Below are 6,015 nucleotides of genomic sequence, written 5' to 3'. Positions count from 1 at the left end.
ATCTAGGTTTCTTCCTAGGTTTTGGCCTTTTCTAGGGAATTTTTCCTTGATAGTTATACCACTCTCAATATCTTTAATCGGGAACAAGCTAGAATCATTTGACTCACTATGAAAATGGTGAGTTTAGTCCTCAAACCTCAAGTGAAGAAGCAAGACCCTGTGATAGACTGCAGATTTTATTGACAAAAATCTGATCACGTGGAATTCATTAGTTTTTTCCATTAGGGACACCACAAACGTTTAATTGTTGTTGTTTAGTTGTTGATTGTTGTTTAGTCGAGAGGCCAGTTAAAATGATTAACATAACGGAAAAAATAATACAAATTTTATGATTTGTATTATTATTTTGTTTCTGCTGCACAAAATGTTCAACATGGCAATGTTGTTAAAGGTTTTTACATTTTTCGTTGCATGTCATGATTTCTGCGTTTTTTCAAACTGTTACATTTCACAGCAATCCCTGTTACAACTGACCCGGGAGTGTAGCATTTCACTCCTTGTGTTTGAGACAAAGTCACAACTTGTCTGTTTGATTTAGAGAGGTAATACCTACACTCATTTGTAGCAGACAGATGAAAGCTGTTCCTATCACATTTTGAATGTAGTAGCTCAAACAATCTCTTAGAAAATGACAAACTTGCTAAAAGTGTTTCGACCATCCCCGGTCTCCCCTACTTTACTTGCATAAAAAGGTAGGATGGAAACCTGATTACTGTATTATGTTTTTTCAAGTGTGATGTCATTACATCCAGCTGTCTTTTATTGACATAAGATAGTTAAATGGAAACACAACCTAGCAGGGAATTGTTGCATCTATTTTCTATGCAAACTTTCTAAACGTAAAAAAAAAAATTCACGAGACAAGTGTCACGTCCTGACCTTATAGTTCCTTTTTTATGTCTCTATTTTGGTTTGGTCAGGGTGTGAGTTGGGGTGGGCATTCTATGTTTTTCATTCTATGTTTTGTTCTGTGTGTTGTATTTCTATGTGTTTGGCCTGGTATGGTTCCCAATCAGAGGCAGCTGTCAATCGTTGTCTCTGATTGAGAACCATACTTAGGAAGCCTGTTCCCACCTGTGTTGGTGGGTAGTTGTTTTCTGTTTTTGTATTCTGTACCAGACAGAACTGTTTCGTTCATTCTCTTTTGTTTCTTTTTTTCATTCAGTGTTCAATTCATAAATAAAGATGAACACGCTGCACCTTGGTCCTCACCTTCCTATGAATGCCGTTACAACAAGTTAATGGAAACATAGCTACTGACTGTTTTGCATGTTATTTTGGCTAAGGATCTGACCCTTTTTTTTCAATTTTAAAATGACAAACCCAAATCTAACTACCTGTAGCTCAGGACCTATAGCAAGGATATGCATATTCTTGAAACCAGTTGAAAGGAAACACTTTGAAGTTTGTGGAAATGTTAAATTAATGTAGGAGAATATAACACATTAGATCTGGTAAAAGACACAGCAGGGGTTCAAACTGTAGCACCCAGTTCCTACATTTGAATGTAAAAATATATTTTATCAAACAAAACTAAGCCACATTTTATCTCTGGGACCCTCAGGATAACAAATCAGAGCAAGATTACTGAATTGAAGTACATTATTTACTTTCAGAGGTGAAAGTATGAAATGAGCTACCGTGATAAAAGTTTATTGTTGTTGTGCACTCTCTTCAAACAATAGCATGGTATTTTTTCACTGTAATAGCTACTGTAAATTGGACACTTCAGTTAGATTATTAACAAGCATTTTAGATATCTGCCCATATAAGACATGTCTATGTCCTGGAAAGTTGGCTGTGACTTACAACACCGTTCTAGTTACATTTGCGCACGTTAGCAACAACCATCCTGGTATAGGGACACCGATCCCGTAGAGGTTATTAATACGTGTTACATATCAATTTGCAAACAATGTAAAAAAAAAAAAGAAAAGATAATTGAGTTAATAAAGCCGCATACAAACATGGTCTCTTTTTTGCTTTCTGTGGTGGTGGGGCAGCCAGCAGAAAATATGGAGCGTAGAGGTTGGTAATGTTCTCTAGTTGCGCCGTGATTGGCTCAGTGTTCCTTCACTCATGGGGACACTACGTCACTGCAAAATCTACGGGTAGAGCTCGAAAATTCAAGCCCCTTGGGTGCTGTCATAGACTTAAATTACAAATGCCCATCCGAGAAGGTTCAAGGTCATTGGCCACAGATAAAATAACATCAAATCACTTTATATCTACATTAGCTTTGATTGGACTGACCATGTCAACATCATGCTTTCAAAATCTTAGCTAGCAGGCGAGACAAGCAGTCATCATCATGCATCAAGTCAAGCAATCTACTGGTAAATCCTTTTCAAGCTTTGTCATATGAAGAGAAATTATAGATAAAACGTATTGGTGCTTATCAGCCATTGGACATAAACATTACACAACAATTTGGAAATCACAAATTCAACATTGAGTGCTAAGGTGCCACTGTTGCCCCGGGGAGACCCATGGGACGGCGTACAATTGGCCCAGCATCGTCCAGGTTAGGGAAGGGTTTGGCCGGCCTGGATGTCCTTGTCTCATCATGCTATAGCGACTCCTTGTGGCGGGCCGGTCGGTCGACTTTGTTCATCAGTTCAACAGTGTTTTCTCCGACACATTGCTATGGCTTGCTTCCGGGTAGTGTGTCAATAAGCAGCTTGCCTCTCGAACCTTCGCCGAGTCCGTAGGGGAATTGCAGCGATGAGACAAGATCGTAACGACCAATTGAATATCACGAAAAAGAGGGTAACGCCATGGGCCAGAAAAGTTTGAATACATTGGTCATGCTCTAAATCCAGCATGACTTCTAACACGTTCTAAACAACTGGAAACTCAGATCTGGGAAATCTCAGACTTCAGTAAGTCTGAGACAACTGGGAACGAGGATAAAACTAGCTCCGCCTGGGAAAATATGGAAAATAGTTTTGAACGGTCATCCAATTCTGAATTCCAAGTTGTGATTTCGGGCCTCTTTCTAGAAGGACCCACAAGAAGGACCGCCGCGCCACATTCCTGTTCAAGTGAGCACAGACCAACAAGGGTGAGTCCAAAAATGTATTTTTAGCAGCTGCATAATTTATGTAATTTGCCAGGGAGATATGTATACTCTAGCTAAGAAAGTAATACTAAGTGTATGTTGTGTAGTAAGGTGTTAGTAGGCCATGTGCTTCACCCTAATAATTTGCTCCCTTTTCACCTCATAACTTAGCCTACAGTTCTGACTTGGTGGTGCATATTCAGCCTTTAGCCTGTTTTAGAGAAATGTTGTCATTGAATATTGTAAGAGCTTTCATTGTCTACTTTTTGTCCTCTTTTTTATCTTAAAGTTCTGACTTAGTGTACAGGGTGAATATTGTAAGAATGGCCCATGTTCTGAATTCTGTCGCTGTACATTTAACAAGTGTTGAACAAATAACAAATCAAATCAAATCAAATAGTAACTAAGTCCATCTTAGCTAGCTCATTAATGTCTTGATCGAAATTACGGATGGCCTCTTATCCGCTCGTTGTCCCTTTATGCCTGTCACGCCCTGACCTTAGTATTCTTTGTTTTCTTTATTATTTTGGTTAGGTCAGGGTGTGACATGGTGCTGTATGTATTTTTGTACTGTCTAGGGGTTTTGTATGTTTATGGGGGTGTTTTTACCATCTAGGTGTTTATGTATGTCTATGGTTGCCTAGATTGGTTCTCAATTAGAGGCAACTGGTTATCCTTGTCTCTGATTGGGAACCATATTTAGGCAGCCATCTTCTTTGGGTATTCCGTGGGTTATTATTTATGTCTAGTTGCCTGTGTTTGCACATTTGTATCATAGCGTCACGTTTATTTTGTAGTTTGTTTTATCTTTATTAAAAGTATCATCTATTCACATTACCCTGCGTCTTGGTCTCCTCCGTACAACGAACGTGACAATGCCATAGTTTGTACATCTCAATTGTCAGTAGAAACCACTTTTTTTTTTAAGCAAGTCAGCCATATCAGCTATGTTATTAAAAGGCAGTACATGAGTCTGAATTAACTGTTTCGCTGCCAGAAACAGTTAAGTGTAATGAATGTATTGATTAGTGTTATGTAGTGGCTTTGCTGTCAATTGAGTTTGCCCCACCAAGATTTACATGCTAAAATAACCACTGGAAACAACATCTATATTGGAGACATTTTTGAAAAATGGCCATAAATTGAATAGGGGTGGATTTGTTTTTTTTTCTAACTTTATTTATTGGGACAAATGATTGTGGAAACTGTTTTTCGAACAAATTATGATTGCTGAATAATTTTGAAGGTGCTGTGCATATGATGTCACCACATAGACCTAACTATAAAGCTGCACTCCATATTTAATTCTAAATGTGTACTGCTTGCAAAATCAATTTTTCAACTAAATTTTTTTTTTCTTTGCAGGATAAGGATTCTCCTGACATTCAAGAATGTTTGAATTGTTTCGCCTTGCTTTCAGATCAATAGGAGTGCAAGTTTCACCATATGTTGGAACATGGGAATGATTAGAATATGGCTAATTATTACATTCTATCCATGCTGGCTTTCGCGTGTTACCTGTGACATGAGACAGATCGGTGGGAGGGCGTACAGACTGTCGGGAAATGTATTCATGTGCAATTAGCCTAAAAAGGGTAATTGAAACCCTTCCACCACTAAATTGTTATTTTACACTGTAGTTTTTTTCTCACATAATTAATTTTACCAACACAAAAAGACATGTTTTGTCGACATTTGTAAAGTTCACCTACACATGTTCTGTTTTTATCTGACATGTACTTTTCTCGCATAAAAAGTTTGGATGGAAACCTGGTTACTGTAGTTTGTTGTTGGTGTGACGTCATCATGTCCAGCTGTTTTTTTTGGACAAGATAGTTAGTTAAATGAAAACACACCCTGCTTCTATTTTCTATGCTAACTTTCTAAATGTTGAAAAGAAAATCACTGGACAAGCTACTGAAACATAGCTACTGAAAGCTGTCGAGGACAAGGCAGCCATATGTTGAGACTGAAATCTGGCAGGCATGTTTGTAGCAGTATTTGCACAAAGGAGCTACTGAACAATGTACAATAAAATGAAACACATGAGTGAATTATTGACTAGGATTGGGGGAGAAAGTAAATTAATAGGGAAAAACTGTAAATAAGTGAATCAAGCAATCAATTAATGGAAGATGTTTGTGTACTGTAATGTTCTTTGCTTGAATGCACTGATTATTAGTCACTGGATATGAAGTGTAAAATGTGCTAAAATTACTCATGTAAAAAGGGTGGTCTGTGCAGACCCTCATTCCAAAACAATCCAGACAAACACATAATTTATATGTTGCTTACCTCAGCTACACATGGAATAAACATATAAAGTATGTCTAGATATTTTTAGGCAAATAACAGTATACACAATCTATATTTTTGTGTCTAGCGTACAAGGCATATTGTACATCCCCATTGTATTCATACACTAAAAAGCATGTACACATGATGGGCATGATATTAAGCTTGTGATCAGATTGGAAATAAAATCAAATACATTTGGGGAGCATAAATTGTGACAATGCAGTAAGTGACAAGATATTGTTTTCCCCTTTTGTCTGTGGTGACTATTGACCATAGACAAAAGGTGAAATAGAATGCACATGCATTTTCCAATAAGATCGCAGAGTTTATGGAGAAAAAAGTTAGTTTATACATAAACATGATACCATATAATTGTTATTAAAATACACATGTGATAGTTATGTCTGTAAAGGTCTAACAAGTTGACTTTGAATTGTTCAACTTGAATTGTTCAACTAGCAGGTAGACTGACATAAATCGTGACGTAATATACAGTAAGTGAAGTTGAAGATACTGATTTCGCTTTTGTCTGTGGTGACTATTGACCATAGACAAAAAGTAAATAGAATGTGCATGCATTTTCCAATAAGATCTCAGACTTTATGGATACAAAAAACAAGTAAACTTAAAATAAGTAAACGTATTTTTTTTTATCC

This window comes from Oncorhynchus tshawytscha, linkage group LG02 (genome assembly GCF_018296145.1).
Source record: "Oncorhynchus tshawytscha isolate Ot180627B linkage group LG02, Otsh_v2.0, whole genome shotgun sequence".
In the NCBI taxonomy this organism is placed as follows: Eukaryota; Metazoa; Chordata; class Actinopteri; order Salmoniformes; family Salmonidae; genus Oncorhynchus; species Oncorhynchus tshawytscha.
The sequence above is the reverse complement of the archived record's forward strand: the minus strand, read 5'-3'. Positions refer to the sequence as shown.